At 40.6% G+C, this 26,213-nt stretch overlaps 1 long non-coding RNA gene across 1 annotated transcript in view; it reads right to left on the reverse strand.

The window, feature by feature from the left end:
* LOC110741750 overlaps positions 1 to 26,213 on the reverse strand; it is a 61,882-nt gene that overhangs the window by 11,807 nt on the left and 23,862 nt on the right. The gene's annotated exons all lie outside the window — the stretch shown is intronic.

Genomic DNA, 26,213 nt, shown 5'->3' on the forward strand with positions numbered 1-26,213 from the left:
TTAGACTCGTGATGTTTGGTTTGGTGGCGACTGGCCACATATGGCTATTAAGCAATTGAAATGTGGACAGTTGGATCTAAGTCAGGCTGTAAGCGTACAACACCCACCAGTTTGCAAAGGCTTAGTCCAAAAGAAAGTGTAAGTTATTTCATGGATAATTTTTATGTTGATTTCATGTTGAAATGATAATACTTTAGATATATTGGGTTAAATACAATATTTAAATTAATTTCACTCATTTCTTTTTATATTTAAAAATGTGGCTACTAGAAAATTTAAAATTATAAATGTGGCCTATATTCATGGCTCACATTATATTTCCATTAGATGGTGCTGGTCTGGTATTCTGGGGTTCTGGGGGAGACTGTGCCAGAAACAAATACAGGTAGTGAGTGTAAATTATAGCATGAGTGTTCAGGTGAGGCAATGTAGCATAAGGCGTGGTAGCTAATCTCTTGGCCTTTAGAGAAAAATATACTAGGGTTGAATCTAGATTCTGCCACTTACTTGGACAGTAACTTAACTTCTATGAACTTCAGTTTCCTCATCTGTAAAATGGGGTTTTCTGAGTTCCTAAATCAGAGGGCTTTTATGAGCATTAGTTAAGAAAATGTAAAATATTCCTGACTGTTACTATGTTCTCAATAATACCAACTCCCCTTAAGTAAGAAGAAATTCTGTTACAAAGATGGTATTTGGCATTGATTGTGGACTCTTTATTTCTGAGGGCCTTTAACATGTACCCGATGCTCCTCTATCTGGAATGGTTTGTGTGTCATCCTGCCCCAAAGTATTGAATACTTACAATACCTTCTCAATGCTTCTTCAGCTGGAAATCCACAGCTGACTATGCCCCACTCTCAACATCCCCTACCATGATACTACAGGTCCTTGTGGTGAAGAACTGGATTACATGGTGGACTGTTCCTGAACAGAGACCTATCTGGTATATTATGCTTACAAAACTTGACAGTATATATGGCATAGACAGTGAATGGGCTCTGCCAGTGACAAAAGCCGTGTACTTTCTGAATGAGGAAAGCAGAGTCTATTCATTTGCAAATACTCCAGTTGAGCAAAGTCAGGACTGAGTGGAAAACTGGGAGGAGACTGTGGTCCTGGCTTTGTGATTATTGACTAGCCACTACAGAAGAGTTTTAGCCCTTCTGTCCATATGATAGCACAAAATATCTAAGTTAGATTCTTCCAAAGAGAAAACTGTTCTCTAATGAAGTTTGTATATAGACTGGAATGAAAGAAAAGGATGATAAGTGAGATGAAGAGTGGGGAAAATATCAAACAAAAAGGTGATATGCCAGATTCCATTTTGAAAGACACTGAATGTTGCATCATAGTAGCATATCTCCAGATGCAAAGTCTCTGAGTTTGCAGAATGCTTACACTATGATAAAGCCTGTAACAATTTGTTAGCCACTAACAAAAATGGTCCTGAGTTTTCTTCCATGAATATTGTTCAAAACAATTACACGAATGAAGAAGCAAAGATCATGCAAGGTGTTTCCATCCAAAAGTAGGCATCTCATGTCATCTGCTCTGGCCAGTATTTAACCTTGAGAAAAGAAGAAGTGTAGAGATGATGTTCTTGTGTGAGGAATGGATTAAAGAGTCTTTGGTCTCTCTCTGAATGGTACTATTAAATTTATCCTCATCACCATCATCATTGTCATTGTCATCATCATCATCAAAACAGGTACCTTTGTTTAGTGCTTCTTACATGCCAGAAATTTTGCTAAGTGCTTTTTATGGTTGATCTCAATTAATTTTCTTGACAGCTCTTAACTACTATTAGTAGGCTATTTTTGCAGGTGAGGAAGCTAAGGCATAGAGACATTAAGTAACTTGCTCAAAGTTAACGCCCCTTGCTGGAATTAGGCTTGCTGGAATTTTCATGCTCATTAAACAGAATTGCAAGCTGAGAGGGGTTGCGTATTATTACAGATCACAAAGGGAATCCCCAGATTAGAAGTCCTTAACCTTATATCAACTGTAAGGTACCTTTTTATAAGAAATATTTGATAATACTACATTTATCATTCAGAAATAAAATTAATATATAATCCATCTAAATGCACAATATTTGAAAATCAATATTTTGTCATAAAGAGACATGAAATAGATATGTTTTACAATGAAGTAAATACATTTCAATAAGTAAACATTTGGGCACAATGAGATCATCAGATACTGGCACTTGTACACAGAATCACCATGTAAACTGCATCTACAAATGCTGACTACTCAAAATACCAAAAGTGATATTGACATAGTGATATGACTCTCTAAAAAGGTAAGCAACTCTTAGTAAAGTTTTAAATAGAATAAAGTACAATTCTACCTTAATTTCTATGTTGATTACATTCTGGGAAAATTCAATGTACATTAATAAAAACCATGCAAAAAATTCTTTGTGGTCATATGTAAGGTAAAGTTCCAGATCATATAGGTTTTTCAAGTTTATTAATTAGCCAGTAGGACATTCAAAAGGTGGAACCATTTTTCATTGTGAGGGAACTGTTTGAGGCACTGTAACAACATTGAACACATATCCCTGCCAAGAAAATGCCAGTAACACTTTTACCTCAATGATGGGGATACCAGGGATACTTTGCAAATTTCCAAAACACCTTTGAACAAAGGTTCTCTGCCAGTCTTGGCTGCACATTAAAATGAGCTGAACTTTTAATTCAAATATCAATTGGTGCTTGGGCACCATCTGCAGATACTCTGATGTAATTGATCAGGCAGGACTGCTGCCTTGCCATGAGGGTTTTTTAAGCTTTTCTGTTGAGTTTATTTAGTAGCCAAGGTTAAGAACCATGCCTTAGGGATGGTTCTGTCCCTCTGAGTACAACTGCCCCTAGTTGAATCAGATTACCAGATCATTGACCTGGTAGATTTTTGTCTTATTTGCATCACAGAGTTATTTTCTATCTAGATAGAGTCCAAGTCCCTCTTAATCTAAGGAAAAACATCTCTAATGTTTATAAGATAGGGAAGGGGGTATGTGACTCTAGGATCTGAGAAGTCAAGAACCTACTTTTAAGAAATCCCACAAGTCGGGCAGGGGGACGCCCAAGATGGCTGAATAGGAACAGCTCTAGCCTCCAGCTGCCAGCATGAGTGACACAGAAGACGGGTGATTTCTGCATTTTCAACTGAGGTACCGGGTGCATCTCACAGGGGTGTGTCAGACAGTCAGTGCTGGTCAGTGGGTGCAGCCCAACCAGGGAGAGCTGAAGCAGGGCGAGGCATCACCTCACCTGGGAAGCACAAGGGGGAAGGGAATTCCTTTTCCTAGCCAAGGGAAACTGAGACACACCACACCTGGAAAATTGGGTAACTCCCACCCTAATACTGCACTTTATCAAGGGTCTTAGCAAACAGCACACCAGGAGATTATATCCCATACCTGGCCCAGAGGGCCCCACACCCATGGAGCCTCCCTCATTGCTAGCACAGCAGTCTGAGATCTAACTGCAAGGCAGCAGCAAGGCTGGGGGAGGGGTGCCCACCATTGCTGAGGCTTAAGTAGGTAAACAAAGCTGCCAGGAAGCTCGAACTGGGTGGAGCCCACTGCAGCTCAAGGAGGACTGCCTGCCTCTGTAGACTCCACCTCTGAGGACAGGGCATAGCTAAAGAAACAGCAGCAGAAACCTCTGCAGATGTAAATGTCCCTGTCTGACAGCTTTGAAGAGAGCAGTGGTTCTTCCAGCACAGAGGTTGAGATCTGAGAACGGACAGACTGCCTGCTCAAGTGGGTCCCTGACCCCTGAATACCCTAACTGGGAGACATCCCCCACTAGGTGCAGACCGACACCTCACACCTAACACGGCTGGGTACACCTCTGAGACGAAGCTTCCAGAGCAAGAATCAGACAGCAACACTTGCTGTTCAGCAATATTCTATCTTCTGCAGCCTCCGCTGCTGATACCCAGGCAAACAGCGTCTGGAGTGGACCTCAAGCAAACTCCAACAGACCTGCAGCTGAGGGTCCTGACTGTTAGAAGGAAAACTAACAAACAGAAAGGACACCCACACCAAAACCCCATCAGTATGTCACCATCATCAAAGACCAAAGGCAGATGAAACCACAAAGATAGGGAAAAGGCAGGGAAGAAAAGCTGGAAATTCAAAAAATCAGAGCGCATCTCCCCCTCCAAAGGAATGCAGCTTATCACCAGCAACGGAACAAAGCTGGATGGAGAATGACTTTGACGAGCTGAGAGAAGAAGGCTTCAGTCGATTAAACTTCTCAGAGCTAAAGGAGGAACTACGTAGCCAGCACAAAGAAACTAAAAACCTTGAAGAAAGAATGGATAAATGGATAACTAGAATAATCAATGTAGAGAAGTCCATAAACGAACTGATACAGATGAAAACCATGACACAAGAACTATGTGACAAATGCACAAACTTCAGTAACCAACTCAATCACCTGGAAGAAAGAGTATCAGTGATTGAAGATCAAATGAATGAAATGAAGCAAGAAGAGAAGTTTAGAGAAAAAAGAGTAAAAAGAAATGAACAAAGCTTCCAAGAAATATGGGATTATGTGAAAAGAGCAAATCTACGTCTGACTGGTGTGCCTGAAAGTGACGGGGACAATGGAACCAAGTAGGAAAACACTCTGCAGGATATTATCTGGGAGAACTTCGCCAACCTAGCAAGGCAGGCCAACATCCAAATTCAGGAAATATAGAGAATGCCACAAAGATACTCCTCAAGAAGAGCAACTCCAAGACACGTAATTGTCAAATTCACCAAAGTTGAAATGAAGGAATAAATGTTAAGGGCAGCCAGAGAGAAAGATAGGGTTACCCACAAAGGGAAGCCCATCAGACTAACAGCAGATCTCTCGGCAAAAACTCTCCAAGCCAGAAGAGAGTAGGGGCCAATATTCAACATTCTTAAAGAAAAGAATTTTCAACCCAGAATTTCATATCCAGCCAAACTAAATTTCATAGGTGAAGGAGAAATACAATTCTTTACAGACAAGCAAATGCTTAGAGATTTTGTCACCACCGGGCCTACCCTACAAGAGATCCTGAAGAAAGCACTAAACATGGAAAGGAACAACTGGTACCAGTCATTGCAAAAACATGCCAAAATGTAAAGACCATCAATGCTAGAAAGAAACTGCATCAACTAATGAGCAAAATAACCAGCTAATATCATAATGACAAGATCAAGTTCACACATAACAATATTAACCTTAAATGTAAATGGACTAAATGGTCCAATTAAAAGACACAGACTGGTAAATTGGATAGAGTCAAGACCCATCAGTTTGCTATATTCAGAAGACCCATCTCACAAGCAGAGACACACATAGGCTCAAAATAAAGGGATGGAGGAAGATCTACCAAGCAAATGGAAAACAAAAAAGGCAGGGGTTGCAATCCTAGTCTGTGATAAAACAGACTTTAAACCAACAAAGATAAAAAGAGACAAAGAAGGCCATTACATAACGGTAAAGGGATCAATTCAACAAGAAGAGCTAACTATCCTAAATATATATGCACCCAATACAGGAGCACCCAGATTCATAAAGCAAGACCTTAGAGACTTACAAAGAGACTTAGACTCCCACACAATAATAATGGGAGACTTTAACACCAGACTGTCAACATTAGACAGATTGAGACTGAAAGTTAACAAGGATATCTAGGAATTGAAGTCAACTCTGCACCAAGAGGACTTAATAGACATCTACAGAACTCTCCACCCCAAATCAACAGAATATACATTCTTCTCAGCACCACGTCGCACTTACTCCAAAATTGACCACATAGTTGGAAGTAAAGCACTCCTCAGCAAATGTAAAAGAACAGAAATTATAACAAACTGTCTCTCAGACCACAGTGCAATCAAACTAGAACTCAGGACTAAGAAACTCAATCAAAACCACTTGACTACATGGAAACTGAACAACCTGCTCCTGAATGACTACTGGGTACATAACGAAATGAAGGCAGAAATAAAGATGTTCTATGAAACCAATGAGAACAAAGATACAACATACCAGAATCTCTGGGACACATTTAAAGCAGTGTGTAGAGGGAAATTTATAGCACTAAATGCCCAGGAGAGAAAGCAGGAAAGATCTAAAATTGACACCCTAACATCACAATTAAAAGAACTAGAGAAGCAAGAGCAAACACATTCAAAAGCTAGCAGAAGGCAAGAAATAACTAAGATTAGAGCAGAATTGAAGGAGATAGAGTCACAAAAATCCCTCCAAAAAATCAATGAATCCAGGAGCTGGTTTTTTGAAAAGATCAACAAAATTGATAGACCGCTAGCAGACTAATAAAGAAGAAAAGAGAGAAGAATCAAATAGATACAATAAAAAATGATAAAGGGGATATCACCACCGACCCCATAGAAATACAAACTACCATGAGAGAATCTATAAACATCTCTACACAAATAAACTAGAAAACCTAGAAGAAATGGATAAATTCCTGGACACATACACTCTCCCAAGACTAAACCAGGAGGAAGTTGAATCCCTGAATAGACCAATAGCAGGCTCTGAAAATGAGGCAATAATTAATAGCCTACCCACCAAAAAAAGTCCAGGACCAGATGGATTCACAGCCGAATTCCACCAGAGGTACAAGGAGGGGCTGGTACCATTCCTTCTGAAAGTATTCCAATCAATAGAAAAAGAGGGAATCCTCCCTAACTCATTTTATGAGGCCCACATCATCCTGATACCAAAACCTGGCAGAGACACAACAAAAAAAAGAGAATTTTAGACCAATATCCCTGATGAACATTGATGCGAAAATCCTAAATAAAAAACTGGCAAACTTAATCCAGCAGCACATCAAAAAGCTTATCCACCATGATCAACTGGGCTTCATCCCTGGGATGCAAGGTTGGTTCAACATATGCAAATCAATAAATGTAATCCAGCATATAAACAGAACCAAAGACAAAAATCACTTGATTATCTCAATAGATGCAGAAAAGGCCTTTGACAAAATTCAACAGCCCTTCATGCTAAAAACTCTCAATAAATTTGGTATTGATGGAACGTATCTCAAAATAATAAGAGCTATTTATGACAAACTCACAGTCAATATCATACTGAATGGGCAAAAACTGGAAGCATTCCCTTTGAAAACTGGCACAGGACAGGGATGCCCTCTCTCACCACTCCTATTCAACATAGTGTTGGAAGTTCTGACCAGGGCAATCAGGCAAGAGAAAGAAACAAAGGGTATTCAATTAGGAAAAGAAGAAGTCAAATTGTCCCTGTTTGCAGATGACATGATTGTATATTTAGAAAACCTCATGGACTCAGCCCAAAATCTCCTTAAGCTGATAAGCAACTTCAGCAAAGTCTCAGGATACAAAATTAATACGCAAAAATCACAAGCATTCTTATACCAATAACAGACAAACAGAGAGCCAAATCATGAATGAACTCCCATTCATAATTGCTTCAAAGAGAATAAAATACCTAGGGATCCAACTTACAAGGGATGTGAAGGACCTCTTCAAGGAGAACTACAAACCACTTTTCAGTGAAATAAAAGAGGACACAAACAAATGGAAGAACATACAATGCTCATGGATAGGAAGAATCAATATTGTGAAAATGGCCATGTTGCCCAAGGTAATTTATAGATTCAGTGCCATCTCCATTAAGCTACCAATGACTTTCTTCACAGAATTGGGAAAAAGTGCTTTAAAGTTCATGTGGAACCAAAAAAGAGCCGGCATTGCCAAGACAATCCTAAGCCAAAAGAACAAAGCTGGAGGCATCACACCACCTGACTTCAAACTATACTACAAGGCTACAGTAACCAAAACAGCATGGTACCGGTACCAAAACAGAGATATAGACCAATGGAACAGAACAGAACCCTCAGAAATAATACCACACATCTACAGTCATATGATCTTTGACAAACCTGACAAAAATAAGAAATGGGGAAAGGATTCCCTATTTAATAAATGGTGATGGGAAAATTGGCTAGCCTTAAGTAGAAAGCTGAAACTGGATCTTTTCCTTACTCCTTATATGAAAATTAATTCAAGATGGATTAGAGACTTAAATGTTAGACCTGAAAGCATAAAAACCCTAGAAGAAAACCTAGGTAATACCATTCAGGACATAGGCATGGGCAAGGACTTCATGTCTAAAACACCAGAAACAACGGCAACAAAAGCCAAAATTGAGAAATGGGATCTAATTAAACTAAAGAGCTTCTGCACAGCAAAAGAAACTACCATCAGAGTGAAAAGGCAACCTACAGAATGGGAGAAAATTTTTGCAATCTACTCATCTGACAAAGGGTTAATATCCAGAACCTACAAAGAACTCAAACAAATTTACAAGAAAAAAACAACTCCATCGAAAAGTGGGCAAAGGATATGAACAGACACTTCTCAAAAGAAGACATTCATACAGCCAACAGACACATGAAAAAATGCTCATCATCACTTGCCATCAGAGAAATGCAAATCAAAACCACAATGAGATACCATCTCACACCAGTTAGAATGGAGGTCATTAAAAAGTCAGGAAGCAACAGGTGCTGGAGAGGATGTGGAGAAATAGGAACACTTCTACACTGTTGGTGGGACTGTAAACTAGTTCAACCATTGTGGAAAACAATATGGGGATTCCTCAAGGATCTAGAACTTGAAATACCATTTGACCCAGCCATCCCATTACTGGGGATATACCCAAAGGATTATAAATCATGCTGCTATAAAGACACATGCACACATATGTTTATTGCGGCACTATTCACAATAGCAAAGACTTGGAATCAACCCAAATATCCATCAGTGACAGACTGGATTAAGAAAATGTGGCACATATACACCATGGAATACTATGCAGCCATAAAAAAGGATGAGTTTGTGTCCTTTTTAGGGACATGGATGCATCTGGAAACCATCATTCTCAGCAAACTACTGCAAGAACAGAAAACCAAACACTGCATGTTCTCACTCATAGGTGGGAATTGAGCAATGAGATCACTTGGACACAGGAAGGGGAACATCACACACCAGGGCCTATTGTGGGGAGGGGCGAGCGGGGAGGGATAGCATTAGGAGATATACCTAATGTAAACGACGAGTTAATGCATGCAGCACACTGACATGGCACATGTATACATATGTAACAAACCTGCGTGTTGTGCACATGTACCCTAGAAATTAAAGTATAATAATAATAATTAAAAAAAAAAATCCCACAAGTCAAGTAAAGGATTAATAGGTTACTTGCAAATGTAGAACAAACAGGAAAAGAGTTACTAAATAAAAAACAAATAAACTGATTATTTGAGAAATAAACTTGTACTATAGTATGGCTAAGCCCCTTCTAAAACCCGTAGTCATCCCTCCTTAGGCTAGACTTGGGCCTTTGTCTTTGTAGGAAAGATAAACTTACAATCAGTCTTCCTGGTCTGATGGGGATGTCCACTGAAGCCTTAAATCAGAATGGCAGGTACATTTTATCTCCACCAACAACTTAATATGGATCAGATGTGGCTCCCTGGAGAGGGATTTGGAGCTCTGTCCAGGCTAATTGAAGAATACTAGGGTGGGTTGTTTAGTGATACCTGTCATGGGTACAGAATAGGGAAAGGAGGGGAAGTACCCTCATTTTTCCCTTAGACCCTAAGATTACTATGGGAAGGATGCACATTTCTCAAGAAGAACAAGTAAGCTGCCTAGTCCTGGTCAACTTTTGGAACCTGATTGGAGTTTATCATCACCATCATCATAATCCAATAGTTTCCGTTTACTGAGGTCCAGTTATGTGCCTTGCACTTTACACTTTATTTATTACCTCATTGATTCTTACAAAAACTCTATAAAGTAGACATTTTAATCAGAGTCTGGGATCCCACAGGTGCTAGAAAAACTAATTTTCAAATCTGGTCCTACCTGACTCTAAAGTCCTATACTAAAATAATATAGAGCAAAACATGGTCTCAGAACATCTTCCAAAGTGCTAATATTCTTTATCCTGCATCTGCACTGCTAAGATTTTTGTTCAAATGGTATGAGAGTTAACAAACACCAACTGTCAGGCTTATTGTACACATTCTTTATTTTTTTCAGACAGAGTCTCTCTCTGTCATGCAGGCTAAAGTACAGTGGCATGATCTCGGCTCACTGTAACCTCTGCCTCCCAGGTTCATGTGATTCTCGTGCCTCAGCCTCCCGAGTAGCTGGGATTACAGGTGCCTGCCACCATACCCAGCTAAGTTTTGTATTTTTAGTAGAAATGGGTTTTTGCCATGTTGGCCAGGCTGGTCTTCAACTCCTGACCTTGAGTGATCCACCTGCCTCAGCATCCTAAAGTGCTGGGATTATAGGCATGAGCCACTGCCCCTGGCCTATTATTGTACACATTCTTTTTCTCAGCATTTTCCATCCTTTCCTAGTATTTGATCCTGTCCGTGAGTTTAAATAAAAAATTACTTTTAAATAATAGGGATATTTTTCTTATTGCTAATCTTTCTAAAATGTGTTTTCCTTCTCCAGTGCAGTAAAATAGAGGGAATGCAATTCATTGCCATAATACAACAGCTAGGGGGTACTGGCACATAATATATAATAAATACTTGAATGAATTAATTAATGTAATTAACATTTTTAAGAGAGAAGTTTTTAATTTTTATGAAGTCCAGTTGATCCATTTTTTCTTTTATGGTCTCTCCTTTTTGTGCTGAATCTAAGAAATCTTGGCCTAATCCAATGTCACGAAGATTTTATTCTGTGCTTTCTTCTAGAAGTTGTATTGTATTAGCTCACATTTAGCTCTCTGATTCATTTAATAGGCATTACTTTTTTTTATTAAGATTTTGTAGACATCAGGGTTTGCTCTATAAGCACACCTTAATCTGCTTTGCAGACACACATGAAGCAGTTTAAGAGTATACATGTGATTTTCCTCTCTTGAAACATGGTCTAAAAGTTGTTTTTCCAGACAAAAATCTCTGACAGCATTCTCACCTTTATCATTGGACTCTTTCTTTTCCCCTCCAAAAATCTCAAGAAACAGAACACTCTAGTCTAGCTAGTGGTGTTATCTGATATTTTTCTGTTTCAGACAAACCCTGTCTAAAAAAATAAAAGAGGTATTGCTCAATATTTTCTGCCCTCCATCCACTTAATCACCTAACAGCCCTGAGCACCACTCTCTAAAGTAATCTCCACATTGTCAACAAAATAATCTTCAACCCAGGGCTCAAGAAACAGACCACTGATAGGAACATGAGGCCTGTGCCGGGGAGCTGCATTTACAAAGGCCAAAGGCCTTCCATTCTGGTTAACCTCTAGTTACTCCTACCTCATGCTGTGAATACCCCCTGAACAAGACCTCACTATTTAGGGATTTTTTTTTTGAGGAGTTGAGGGTAGAGTACATGATTCAAAGAGTCTTGTCCTGTGAATTTGTACAGCCTCTCAGAAGACTTGATTTCATACCTGGAATGGCAACCAAGGTTTCTGTCCACTTACAATTCCAGTTACATTTTGTTTGTTTTTGAAACAAGGTCTCACAGTCACCCAGGCTGGAATGCAGTGGTGCCATCATGGCTCACTGCAGCCTCTACCTTCTGGGCTCAAGTGATTCTCCCACTTCAGCCTCTCTAGTAGCTGGGACTACAGGGGTGCACCACCACACCCAACTAATTCTTGCATTTTTTGTAGAGACAGGGTTTCCCTGTGTTGCCCAGGCTGGTCTTGAACTCAAGCAATCTGCCCATGTTTGCCTCCCAGAGTGCTGGGATTACACGTGTGAGCCACCATGCCTGGCCACTTACTTGCAAATTTGTACAATTTTACCCTTCTGACATTCTGGGAAGAACTGAGCAAAAGAAAATGGACTTTGTTAGATCTTCATTGGGTATATGAAAGAATGTTTTGCCTCTCACAGGTGGGCTTGTGTCCTTTACTGTTTCTTTCACACACCCTTGCTCACAGTCACTCTCCTGGAAGAAGGACCTTCCCTTGCCTCTTCAAATCTTACCTACCCATTGGCCAGGACCCAACCCAGGTCTTTTTCTATGAATCTGACTACTCAGGTATTCTCAATGAGCTCCCATGTCCCTATCCTAAAAAAGAGCACTAATATACTCAAAGGTCCAGTAGCTAGGAGAGATGCTTTAGTACATAGAAAAAGAAGACACAGTTCCTAGCCATCAGGAGCCTAGCGAAGGGGCCAGACACCAAAAGCTTATTATAATAAAGTGTTGGGATAAGAGACATACATCAGAGTCAATGGGAACACAAAGACTTGGCACTTAATACAGAGCAGGTTAGGCCAGAGGGTAGCATAAAGTCAGGGAGTGTTTTATGATGGAGTCAATAGCTTTTGTTGCATTTTGAGATTGACTTAATGTAGAGTAGCAGTGGAGTGGTTCCAGATAAAACTGTCAAAAGCACAGACAGAGCATGGGAAATCCAGAGAATACAGGTGGTTCAGTAAACCATGGCCAGCCCACTGTCAGCTGGTTAATAATTAGGTACTTCTTTTAACCAGTTTTATTTAATTTTGTTTAGAGGAGAAGCTAGATGTTACAACAGTGGATAAAGAAGGCTCTCTGATGGCAATATGCAATTGTTCTTCTCTGTTTTCCCAAGCAATTCAATTCCTTGGTCCCTGACTCAATCAAACAAAATTCTGATATTGGGTGAACCTACTCTTCTTAGAAAGCAGTTTGGTTTTTTTTTTTTTTTTTAACTGTTACTTAAGCATGTCACTGGGGGATATCACTTCCCACCCTTAGCAGTTTATTAGAGGACCTCACAAGAAGCCCTGTCTGACAATTCTCTTCTCTATGACTTGCTAGATTTCATGTGTTAGAAAGCCTTAGCGATTGGCTTACCTGAAGGGCCTACCCTTAAGCCAGTTTCAGGAGTGGTGGAAATATGGAACGCAAGACAGAAATGGCAAGAAATGTGGTTGAGTAGGATGTGGGTGGGAAACCAGATTATAAACACCTTTGAATGCCAAATTAAGGAGTTTGGGCTTGCTCCTGGGGACAGGGGAGTCCAAAAGAAGATTAAGCCATTGACACACAAACTGAACCATACAGATGGAGAATTGCTTATCTCAAATTGTTTTAAGCTACAACCCAGTCTCTTCTACTGAACGATGCATATATTTTCTAAGGACAAAATTACTGCCTAATATTTTCTTGGTGTCCTCTTTTTTTCCTTTTCTTTTTAAAAATAGAGACAGGGTCCTGCTATATTGCTCAGACCGGTCTCAAACTCCTGAACTCAAGCAACTTTCCCATCTTGGCCTCCCAAAGTGCTGGGATTGCAGGCATGAGTCATCGTTCCCAGCCACTTGGTGTCCTCTTTGATTCCAGGCCCATGTTTGAACAAATAGGAAGTTGTCAAAAATATGTTGATTGGTAGGTTTGAACAGCTACCAAGAGAGGCTGTATAGATGTTCAGAAAGAGATCTTGTGCCTTATATAGAATTAGATCATTAAACAACAGAGAGTAGAGTCTGCATTTTTACCCAAGATCTGAGGATCCTCTTGAATTCCTCCAGCCTATTCTAAATGGCTGTTTCTCTCAATTTGTCTCCCACTAGGAGGCATCATCATTTCCTCCGCCCTCAGGACAAGGAGCTTTTTAAATAAACATACACAACACATATAAAATTATATGCACATTCCCCCAATACAAACAAGCACATCAAGTTTTGACCTTGATTGACTAGAAAAATGTTTCTCGGAGTCTTGGCCAATTGGCTTCAACCTAAAGACAGAGGGTTCTGGAACATACAAACTCTGACCTCCAGCTATCCCTGGAGGAGCTGCCGTTTATACTAATGAAAACTACTTTCTGAGAAGCATTTTCATGCATGGTATTAATAGATTGATTTTGTAAGCAGGAATTGGCAAACCTGATAGAACCCTATGGTAGAGAAAGAGCATTTGGACAATGTTGGATTGCCTTCCTGTTAAATTTTATGCAACCTTGGGTCCCTAGGGAGTTTCCCGAGAAAGTTGGTTCAGAGTGTGCTGGCTCTTGTGTCCCAGCCTGCTGTTTATTTCACAGTGGCTGCAGTAGAGCAGCATTTATGCTTATGTTAGCAACTTAAAGCTTCTTGGAAAACTTGGAAAGTAATGCTCCAGCAAATAGCCCAAGTATGCTCTAAGCATGTTTTTCTCAAGGCCTGGGTTTTCCATATTACCTCTGCCAGGAGTGACAGGAAAATCCAAGAAAAGCTATTTAATTTGATCATCATGGTTGATATACTTGTTGTACATTGAGAATCTCAAGCTGTCCTGGGAAAGATTTGTCAATCAGTTCAGCAGAACTTCTCAAAACTTGTTACATCAGATGAGTTCAGGTTATTTCTGTGTCACAAAAGGGTATAGCCAAGGCCAAGAACATGGTCAGTCCCACTCACGTACAATTCTGTCAAAACAAAACCTTGGACTGGCCTCCCACTTAAGCCTTTTTAAGAATAATTTGCTTTGACAGGTGACTGGTGCCAAGGCCAAAATTAGAAGCTCCTATATGTGTGGGAGGCAGAGACCGAGAAATGTTTTAGGAGGAAATTCAGCTTTTCCTCTTTTGGCCTTTGCTAAAGTCCCTCCAAGGTTTTCAAAGGGAAAGCCAACACCATTCCTTCAGCAAACATGTGCTGAGCTTGAAATCTTGACAGGGCTGAGGACTGTCACAGTCTTGGAGTACAGCTTTGTCCATCACACCTGCTGCAAACGGGCTTGCACTCCAGCTAAGAAGCACAGGCAAGATCAATTCCTTCAGCTTTCCGTGTAGCACATTCATGAGAATAGATAATAAAAATAAAGGAAATACTACTTTTGAGAAGGAAATAAACATGAAAACAAGACAAAGACACCAACCCTGATTTCTAAGAGCTTCTATTATAGCGGAAGAGTCACATATGTATATAATAAGATAAATTACCATAACATAGATAATTGCCACCCTTATAGGTATTTTGTAAATTACTATGAGGATGCAGAAGAAAGAGTTATTGAGAGGAGCTTAACTCTTTTCCTACAAAGATTTTGTAATACAAATGATGGAGAAAGCCTGGTGGAATCACCTACCAGGAAGATAGAGGCCTTAGCTTCTGGCAGATCTTATTCATTTACTCTACAAATATTTACTGAACATCTATCATGTGTTGTTAGGCTATTGGAATCCATCAATGAATCAAAGAGAAGATCCCCATTCTGATATTCTAGGAAAAAAACTAAAGCTAAAACAAAATTGGCAATGACCAATTAAAGCATTTTTTCTTTCATAACAGGTAGAAATTAATTGGTTTTTGGTTGATGGGGATACTAAAAGCTGTAGAACATACCTGTTGATCCTGAAATCTCACTAAATGACCATGTCAAGCAGTATGCTAGAATAATGACCCACCCCAATATGTACATACTGAAGACCACCATGACACTTCAAGCTACCAATGAGATGTCTCTGAACATACAGTTGGGAAGAGATGCATATAATAAAATAACCACAGAAACACAAAGCCCTGAATCTTAGAACCAAAGCAACATTCAGTAGGTAAGGTGTCAGTATTGATAAGAAATACAGTGTTGCTGGCTGGCTTTCAAAAGAGAGGAAGAAGGTCACAACCCATTGAGTGTGGGCAACCTTTAGAAGCTGAAAAATACAACGAAGCAGATTCTAACCTAAAGCCTCCACAAGGAATGCCATCCTGGCAACACCTTGATTTGAGCAAGTGAGATCTATGTTGGACTTCCAAACTATAGAACTGTAAGATAATACATTTAGGTTGTTTCAAGCCACTACATTTGTTACAGCAGCAATAGGAAACTAATACACAAGTGCTCCTCCACATTTCCTAGCCTCCATACCATGTAGGTGGGGCCATGAGACTTCATGGAATGTGGGTAGACATGATGTGTAGCCCATCCAGGCCTGGCTTCTGAACCTTCTTGTGCAACCTCCTCATAATCTCTCTCTCTGCTGGTTGGAGAACCAAATGCAGGAACTCATTGGAGGATTTCAAGTAGGCTCTAGTGAATGGCAGAACCACTGGACACAAGCAGCCTGGGATCCTAAGTTACCATTTAGAGATCTTTCCATGTCAGCATGTAGAGAAAGACCCAGTTCATTTTTTAGCAACTGGAAGATGATCCATTTTATGGAAGCACCATGAAGTATTCAACAAATTCCTAGTGATAGATTGTAGCCATTTGTTACTATAAACAACAGTGTGGTTATATCTAGCTAGCTAGCTAGTTATCATCTATTTATATCTGTTATCTGTATAACGATTTCTTTGCATACTTACAAGCCCATTCTTACAAGCGGGATTTCTGGCTAAAGGGTACTTGTATTTCTAAGGCTTTGTACCAGCTGTCCCTCCAGCCTGGACTGTTCTTTTTTTAGATCTTCACAAAGCTAGCTGCTTCCTATCATTCAGGATTCAACTTAAGTAGTACTTGATACCATATCACCTGCTTTATTTTTACCATAGAACTCATCACCACCCAATCTTTTATCTTTTGATTTACTAGTTTATTTTTCCCTCTCTCCACTAGAATGTAAGCTCCTCTCGAGAGCTCCATAAATATAATTGTTGAAAACATGAGTAAATGATGAATGAATTAATGAATGAATAAATGAGTGAGTGTTACATGTAGAAATTAAAACAAGGCAGCAAAATATTAACTGAGGCTATAGATGTTTTATTCTTTATGCTTATCTAAATTTTTCAAATTTCTTGACATAAAAATATATGCTTTTGTAATCAGAAAAAGATCTGAAAAAAACCTGTATTTTTAAAGCATGGCTGAACCCACACAACAGTTGGGAGAACATAGTGAAAAATATCAAGAACCAAACTTAAATATAGTTTTGGAGAGAAGGAATAATGCAGAATATTGTTTACAGGGTATGCCTGGTTTTTATTTATGTTTTTGGATGGAGATGGTCTCATTTTGGCTGTTTAGTGTTTTCTATATTTAGTGTTTGGTTATTTAGTGTTTAGTGTTTTATAATTTATTATAGATCAAGTATATATAGTAATTAATAGCTACATAATGTTTTTGCTATTTAAATTGCAAATATGCTTAATTTAAAGAAATCTGTTAAAAAAGATAGGAAAGTTATTAGGATAAACCAACAAAGCTGAAGTAAAAATGTTTATACAATCTATCTTTTTACATTTTTTTGCCTTAATTTTCACCTTAGAATGACCTTCTGTTGGAAACTGGTTGCTCTTTATTTTGACTTAGACTCATTTCTTTCTCTTTTTTTCTTAATTTTAGAGACAGGGTCACTCTCTGTCCCCCAGGCTGGAGTGCAGTGGTGCCATCATAGCTCACTGCATCATCAACGTCCTGGGCTCAAGCAATCCTTCCACCTCAGCCTCTCTAGTAGGTGGGACTACAGGAGTGCATCACCATGCCCAGCTAAGTTTTTCAATTTTGTAGAGATAGACTCTCACTTTGTTGCCCAGGTTTGTCTTGAACTCCTAGCCTCAAGCAGTTCTCCCATCTGGGCTTCCCAAAGTGTTGGGATACAAGCATGAGCCACTTCATGGGACCTGAGACTCATTTCTTGTGTCTGATGAGGCCAGTTCCTCCTCCAAGGTGACATGCCACAATCAAGGCACTGTAGCCCAAGAGTAAATGTTGATTCACATTGGAACTGGACAGCTGGCTTGTGGTTTCATAGATTTCATAAGCATGTTTCAGGCACCAAGGTAAGCCAGCAAGGAAGCCAGTTCCATAATGATCAGCTGGAAAGCCAGAATTTGAACTCTGGGCCTGATAAACTCCCTGTGTCAGCTTTAGGAGATGAAATACAAATTGCTTGGGAAATCTAAGTAGCACATTTTTTTCCCCCAATATACGTGCCATGGCAGTACAAATTTAACTGAGATAAACTGATGGTCTGGATAGGTTAAAGGAGATAATCACATGAGGTCAATAGCCGGGCTGAAGTAACTCTTGAATTTACCTGCTGTTGCTAAGCCTTGACTGCTGTTATGAAGCAAGTAAGCCTCTGGGATATTTCCAACTATTTAAGAAATCTATGGGGTGATGCTATGGACTGAACATTTATGTCCTCCCAAAATTCATATGCTGAAGCTTTAACCCCCCAGTGTGACTGTATTTGGAGATAGAGCCTTTACAAAAGCAATTACGGTTAAAGGAAGTGATATGGTTTGACTCTGTGTCCCCACCTCAAATCTCACCTTGAATTGTAGTAATCCCCATGTGTCAAGGGTGGGACCAGGTGGAGATAACTTAATCATGGGGGCAGTTTCCCCCATGCTGTTCTCATGATAGTGAGTGAGTTCTCACAGGATCTGATGGTTTTATTAGCTTTGCTCAGCTCTCATTCTCTCACCTGCCACCATGTGAAGAAGATGCCTGCCTCCCCCTCACCTTCTGCCATGATTGTAAGTTTCCTGAGGCCTTTCTAGCCATATGGAACGGTGAGTCAATTAAACCTCTTTCCTTTATAAATTACCTGGTCTTGGGTATTTATTCATAGCAGCGTGAGAATGAACTAATACATCCATAAGGGTAGGGTCCTGATCTGACACAATTAGTGTCCTTAGAAGAAGAGGAAGAGAGACAGGAGGGTGCTCTTGCTTTCTCTCTGTGTGTCTCTGTCTGTCTGTCTGTCTCTTTCTCTCTGCTCACCCACACCGAGGAAAAGCCACATGAACACACATGGAGAAGGTGGTCATCCACAGACCAGGGAGAGTACGCTCACCAGAACCTGACCTGGCACCCTGATCTCAGACTTCCAGCCTCTAGAACTGTATAAAAATAAATTTGTTTCTTAAGCCACCCAGCATGTGATATATTCTTTTATGGCAGTCCAAGGACACTAAGACAGATAGGGATAGAAAGATGTCTGTAGGGAGAGAAGTCCCACAGTAAAGGTTAAAAAGAAAAGTACCCATTCTAGTAAAGCACATGTGGAGGCATCTTAGCCAGGGTCACCCTTTTTAAGCACAGGTCAGATTATATCACTCCTTAGTATAGAAACCTTCCAAGATTCCTTGGACCTTACAGGACAAAGTTGAAACTTTTTGCATGGCTTAGCCCTCCCAGCTCTACTACAGCCTACATTTGAGGGCTCTGCTTCAGCCATCATCATCTTGCCCTAGTTGTGGCATGTCACCTTGGAGTAGAAGCTGGCCTCAAAGGACTCAAGAAATGACCCTGGATCAAAGTAAGAATCAACCAATCAGCGTTTCCAACAGAAGGTCCCTCTAAGGTGGCTTCAGCTTCTCTGCCTCAGAAGTTGGACACAGCCAGTGATAGCAGTCTATTCATGGGGCCTTCCCTTCTGTCTTCTCATTGGTCTCACATTGATCCTCTCACGTTGCTCACCATATCCCCCCTGACTGAAACATTTCTTCTGCTGATCTTTCAAGGCCACCCGACTTCCTCTGTGAAACATACACTGATGCCCATTTCCTCCATTGCTATTCTACTGTTTTTAAGATGCGCATCTGCTCACATCCTATTTTCTGTAGCAAACATTGTTGGTGTTCTGCCCAGATCCTCTTGGATTCTTTGTACCATTCCTGTGCACCTCTCCTCATATGAATGTGGGCTTCTGCTTCCAACTGTCTGCCCTTGCTATTCTCTTCAAAAGACTACTCTCGGGCTGCCCAGAGCAGAGAGCTGAAATATAATATGCCCGGGCATCCTTGGCCCAGGACTAGTGCAGAAGTATGAAAGTCCAGTTCCCTGCCCCAAATCAGGACAGACTCTGAGATGCAACTTCCACCCCAGAGTTCCCCCTGTGGAATAAAGCTGCAGCTGCTGTCTGTGGGATTGTGCTTGGCTTCCTCCCCTTCCCTGGCCTGCTTTCCTTATTCCCTTATTGGGTTCTGCTGGGAGCCCTTCCTAATTAGTGAGTTGCACATGAATGTTGGTCTCAGGGTCTATCTCTGGGAAACTTGACCTAAGACACAATTTCTAAAATTGGAGTTCATCTTCTTATCAATAGCATATTAAATTTGGTAAATAAGATAATAGCATTCTTAATTGAGTTCTCTTTTTACTATATACTAGCTGCAAACATAGCATTTTTCACATGAAGATAGTTTACTGCAAATGCATGGGTCTCTCTCATTTGGCTCTGAGATCTTAAGGCTGTGATTAGCATTCCTTTATCCTTTTATCTTGATTTTCAAGAATTTATCTGTAAATGTGTGTTTAATGAACACATTAAGCACAGCAGAAAGAAGGAACATGACTTTTCTCCCCCATACTGAAACAGAGGCTGTACCATACAGTTTCTTTCTATCTTAAGATGTAATTATTTTAGGCCAGGCACGGTGGATCACACCTGTAATCCCAGCACTTTGGGAGTCCGAGGCAGGTGGATCATGAAGTCAGGAGTTCGAGACCAGCCTGGCCAACATGGTGAAACCCTGTCTCTACTGAAGATACAAAAAATTAGCTGGGTGAGGTGGCACATGCCTGTAATCCCAGCTACTTGGGAGGCTAAAGTAGGAGAATCACTTGAACCTGGGAGGCGGAGGTTGCAGTGAGCCAAGATCATGCCATTGTACTCCAGCCTGGGCAATAGGACGAGACTCTGTCTCAAAAAAAAAAAAAAAAAAAAAAAAAATTGCTTTATGAACTGACCTAGCCATGTGAAGGGAGCAAAGAACAAAAGCTATTCCAAAGTGAAACTCTGTTGTGTGTGCATGCGTTTTAGAGTTGAATAGAAAAAGTACTCCATCAATAATATAAATAAATAATGTTTCAATCTGTGAGACTGTTATCACATCACTGAAAATAACTCATAGGATTTTCATCCAATTTGAAGAATAAGTTTGGAGACAGGCAGCCTTTTCCCAGAGCAAGTGAAACTAAGGGCCAGCAAGAGACCTATGTGTCCACCAGCCAGGAGGATGTGCCTTGTACAGTGGTTTAACATATGAGCCTGCATAGACGGAGAAGGGACAGATGATCTGGATTGCAGGTATTTGTGTTCAAACTGCTCTTCACTTCAGCAGTTTTTATATGGTGTCCTCTCTATAGCGTAAGAACATCAGATATCTATCCACTTAACAGTGGTTAGTTTCCTGAGAAATGCTGGAGAGATCCATCTGCTTATGGATAAAAACTAAAATAACTATCATTTATTGAGTGCTTACTATGTGCCAGGCACTGTGCTTAGCACTTCATATGCATGATTTCATTTACACTTCATAATCCCACTATGAGGCAGATACTACTATTATCCTCATCATACAAATAAGAAAACTGGAGCTTAGAGGGTTTGAGTTTCCCAAAGTTAGCAGGCAAAGGGGCAGTATTTAAAATCTAGGACTGCTTGACTCCATAGTTCCTCCCTAACCTGAAAGAACCTATCTATGCTGTTGAGTAGTTTTTATCATTTTTAAAAATGAGAGAAAGAGAGGATGGGAGGAAGGGAGAAAATCAAATTATTTGAAGGTACCTTGCATTTTTGTCTTGTTACAGACCATGTACAATCCAAGCCTGCCACACAAGTCGTTACCCTACATAAGAGTCCATGCCTGCTTGTCCAGAGTTTGGGAAAAGCCAGAGCACAGCCTAGAATAAATGCAATAATGTATCACATGTATTCTTTTCCCTCTTATTTACATTTCTTCTGACAGAGCCCTGTGCTGCTTATAGGACAAAGATGAGCTCCAATTCTTAAGTCTCATTATGTGTAACTTAGTAAAAATGTGAAGTTAGAAGCAAAAAACCACATTATAAGTGCATAATGACTGCAACTCTTTAAAGACATGAATATTTGGTGGAAGGAGGAAGAGAAGGAAATAAGCAAAAATGAAAATGGTCCTATTAGAAAAATGGCATTATGAGTGATTTTTGCCGCAATTTTTCAAACTTTCTGTGATCCTGCATGATTAGTCCATTCACTGAGTTGGTTGTGTAGTGATTGCCTACTGTGTGTAATGCTCTGTATTCGGCAGTAGGGAAGCATCAGAGAACAATGCAATCCCTGCCTACTGGAAGCTCATCATCTAGTGGAGCTCATCATCTAGCAATTCAACAATAAGATCCATTAAAGTGTGACGAGTGCTATTGAAAAGGAAGTTCATTGTGCCATAGGAGCACATACCATGGATAATTAGCCTACTGAAGGAAGGGGGAGAAGTCTTCCTGTATGAAGTACAAGAAAAATGATACCTGAAGGCCAGCTAGGGTGTGGGGAAGGTGAGGATCATCCTAAATTAAAGCAGCAGCACATTGGTATGAAAGCCTAGAGGCAAGAACTTGATGAGCTGCAAAGACTGAAGAAAGCACAGAGCACATTGTTAGGAAATGACAGGGGCAAGACTAGAGAGGCACAGAGAGCTGAAGCTGTTAGAGGCCAGGTGAGCGAAGGTGCTGAGCAGAGCTCTATCCCAAGGCAATGGGGAGCTGCAGAAGGGCTCTAAGGGCAGAGTGATCTGATCATTCTTGGATGAATGACTTGATCATTTTTGGATTGTAAAAGGGTATCAGCCCTTTGAGAAGAACAGGGAAGTTTTGATGTAGCTATCTTAGGAGAAAGACCCAGTTTGTGAACCAATGGTGGATTGGCCCATGTTTTCCAAACTCAACTGGTTGCTGAAGGTCATCATCTAGCAATTCAACAATAAGGTCCATTAAAGTGTGACAAGTACTATTGAAACGGACACTGAAGGTCCAATTGAGTTTGGAAAACATGTTTAATTAAAGGTTCAACTGAACCATCTATTAGACAAGCTTGTCCAATCCGTGGCCCACGGGCCACATGTCACCCAAGATGGCTTTGAATGCAACCCAACGCAAATTTGTAAACTTTCCTAAAACATTATGAGATTTTTTTGTAATTTTTTTTTAGCTTATTAGCTATCATTAGTGTTAGTATATTTTGTTTGTGGCCCAAGACAGTTCTTCTTCTTCCAATGTGGTCTAGGGAAACGAAAAGATTGGACAGCCCTGTGCTAGAATCCCAGTAAAGAACCAAATATATCAACCACTGCCTCCAAGAAGCTGGAGTTTGGAAATGTCTGAGTGAAAAGGGATCAATGTGGGGTCACTCTGATCAGAGCAATTGCTGGTTCTGAGGTGCTTTCAGATCTCTGTCCCACCTGAATCCACATCACCATCTCTTTTTTTTTTGTTTGTTTGTTTCTTTAAGTGAGAGAGATAGTGGGCTGAGCACGGTGGCTCATGCCTGCAATCCCAGTACTTTGGGAGGCCGAGGCGGGAAAATCGCTTGAGCCCAGGAGTTTGAGACCAGCCTGGGCAACATAATGAGCCCTCTTCTCTACCAAAAAAAAAAAAAAAGCCAGGCATGGTGGTGCATGCCTGTAGTCCCAACTACTCAAGTGGCTGAAGTAGAAGGATCACTTGAGCCCAAAAGGTCTAGGCTGCAGTGAGCCATGATTGCACCACTGCACTCCAGCTCAGGAGACAGAGCCAGACTCCATCTCAAAAGAGAGAGGGGCAGAGGGAAGGAGGGAGGGGGAGAGGGAGAGGGAGAAACTGCCAAGGAGACTTAAAATCTGAGCCTGTGAAAGACTTGAGAGAGGTATCTCCTGGTTCCGGGCAGTAAGACATTGTGACTGCAGTTTTTTACCACCGGAGGACATTGCTGCTCTCAGTCTTGCCTTTCCAAAAGCCAATGACAAGAAAAGAGTTTTAGGGAACTGGCGATAAAGCATAGGTCTCTGCTCTCTAATTTACTTAGATGATGCCACAGAGGCCTATAGTAGGATGAGGATAAGAGAATGTGAAAGGAGAAAATATAGAGGAATAAATATGTCACTCTCTTTTCCAAACTCACAATGACAGACAAAGGTCTAACAGACAAGAATTTATTAGCCTGCAAAATGTGACAGAGTATCTGAAATTGGCATTCTGCAGCGTCTTAGTCAGTTTGTGCAGCTCTAACAAATGCACCGTAGACTAGGTGGCTTATAAACAGCAGAAACTTATTTCCTACAGTTCTGAAGGCTGAAAAGTCTGAGATCAGGGTGCCAGCATGGTCATGGTCAGGTTCTGGCAAGGGTTCTCTTCCAGGTTGCACACTTTCCATCTTTTCATTGTATCCTCTCCTGTTGGGAGGAGAGTAAGAGAGTCTCTGGGGTCTCTTTTATAAGGTACTAATCCCATTCATGAGGGCTCTACCCTCATGACCTAGTCACTTCCCAAAGACCCCTCCTCCTAACACCATAATATTGGGAATTAGGATTTCAACATATGAATTTTGGGGGACATGAACATTCAGTCCATTGCATCAAGATGTGAGTCATCTATGTTATTCTCCGTAGTACCCACATCATCTAGCACAGTGCTTAGTCCAGAGAAGATGCTCAAAATAATTGTATAATGAGTGATTGAATGGTGTCCCTAGGTGGGGGACAGATCTGCTCATCTCAGGGCACCTGCCTCCTTCTGCCCTATGCCTTACACTCATGGAAGGCTGCTTTTTTCCCCTCTAAATATCCATGGGGATTTGCATGTTGAAAAAAAAATCAGATTCTTGGCTGGAAGAGAATTTCTTAGCCTGGTGACATTAAAACCAATAAGAGAAGAATGTTGAGCCAAGGCAGAAGACAGTGGATTCAGTGTACAGACTCTGGGTCCAGTCAGGCTGGCAGGAAACCTGAGAACTTCAAGGTTCCAGGTCTGTCTGAAATGCCTGTTGCTATGGACTGAATTGTGTCCCACCACCAAATTCAGATGTAAGAGCTCTAACTCCAGTGCTCATTGTGATGGTATGGGAGGTAATTAAGTTTAGATGAGGTCACGAGGGTAGGTCTTCATGATGGGTTGGGATTAGTGCACTGGTAAGAAAAGGAAGAGACACCAGAGCTCATGCACTCTCTCCTCCCCACCCCAACCTCTCTCTCTCCATCATGGGAGGACACAGCAAGAAGGCAGCCATATGCAAGCAAGAAAGAGAGACCTCATCAGAACCTGATCATACTGGGACCCCAGTCTTGTACTTTCAGCCTCCAGAACTATGGGGAAAACATTTCTATTAAGCCATCCAGTATGTGATATTTTATTATGACAGCCAGAGCTGACTAATACACCCATAAATCAGCTGTTAAGGAGTTTGCCCAAGGGTCATTCTCACTTGTCCAAACTGGTTTTGGTGGTGAGCTGCTAATGTCACTCTGGTGGTGTGATGCCTGCTACCAGAAAGCTGCCATTAGAAATTCTCCCTGCATGAAAGTACAGCCCTTTCCAGCTGAATGAGCCTTGACAAACAAATTAGATGATTCATCCTATGCCTGAAGGCTGTTTGGCTTTGTTGGAATCCTTAGCATACCACTACTGAAGGATTTTTTAAAACATTATTTTGTTTTAAATAGAATCTATGTCAAGCATTAATTGCTATCTATGCATTGATGCTGGAAAAATTTATCATCTTCTCTGTCTGTAATGAATTTTTTAAAATTAACTTTATTTTTTATTTTAAACTAATGTTGAGCACTAAAATGGTAAGCCTTCCTCTGATCTTCTAAAATAGGAAAAAGAAAGTAAATGAATAACAGCCACATACTAAGTTTTTGAATTGCAAGTGAGCCAATAAATACTTAGATTTTGTAAGCATTATTGTACCCTCAGAATCATAGATAACGCGTGGGATCTTCAGTAGATAACAGCCCCTGCTGCTTTTGAGGATAATACATGGGAAGAAGTTCGCACATTTATGGTTTAAATGTGCCCCCCGCAAAAGCCATGCGTTGGTAACTTAATCTCCATTGCAACTGTGTTGAGAGGTGAGGTCTAGTGAGAGGTGATTAGGCCATGAGGGCTCCACCCTCATGAATTGATTAATACAAACCCACAAGATTGGGTTCATTCTAAAGGGGTGAGTTTGGTCCCTGGTCAGCCCCCTGTACCCTTCCACTATGAGATGACTTAGCAAGAAGGCCCTTGCTAAATGCTAGCCTTTCCATCTTGGACTTCCTAGCCTCCAGAACCATAAGCCAATACATTTCTAATCTTTATACATTACCTCAGTCTCAGGTATTCTTTTATGAAAGCACAAGACAGACTAAGGCAGGATGGTTTGCATATGTCAACTTGATTAACCTGGAAGTATATTTCCCAGAGTCCCCCTCCCTATATGGTTCTGGATTGGAGTTGTCAAAAAAGAAATGTGCATGAGATTTGAAAGACTAAAGCAGCATGATTACCTCTGAAAGTCATTGTGATTA

This window comes from Papio anubis, chromosome 1 (genome assembly GCF_008728515.1).
Source record: "Papio anubis isolate 15944 chromosome 1, Panubis1.0, whole genome shotgun sequence".
Lineage (NCBI taxonomy): Eukaryota > Metazoa > Chordata > Mammalia > Primates > Cercopithecidae > Papio > Papio anubis.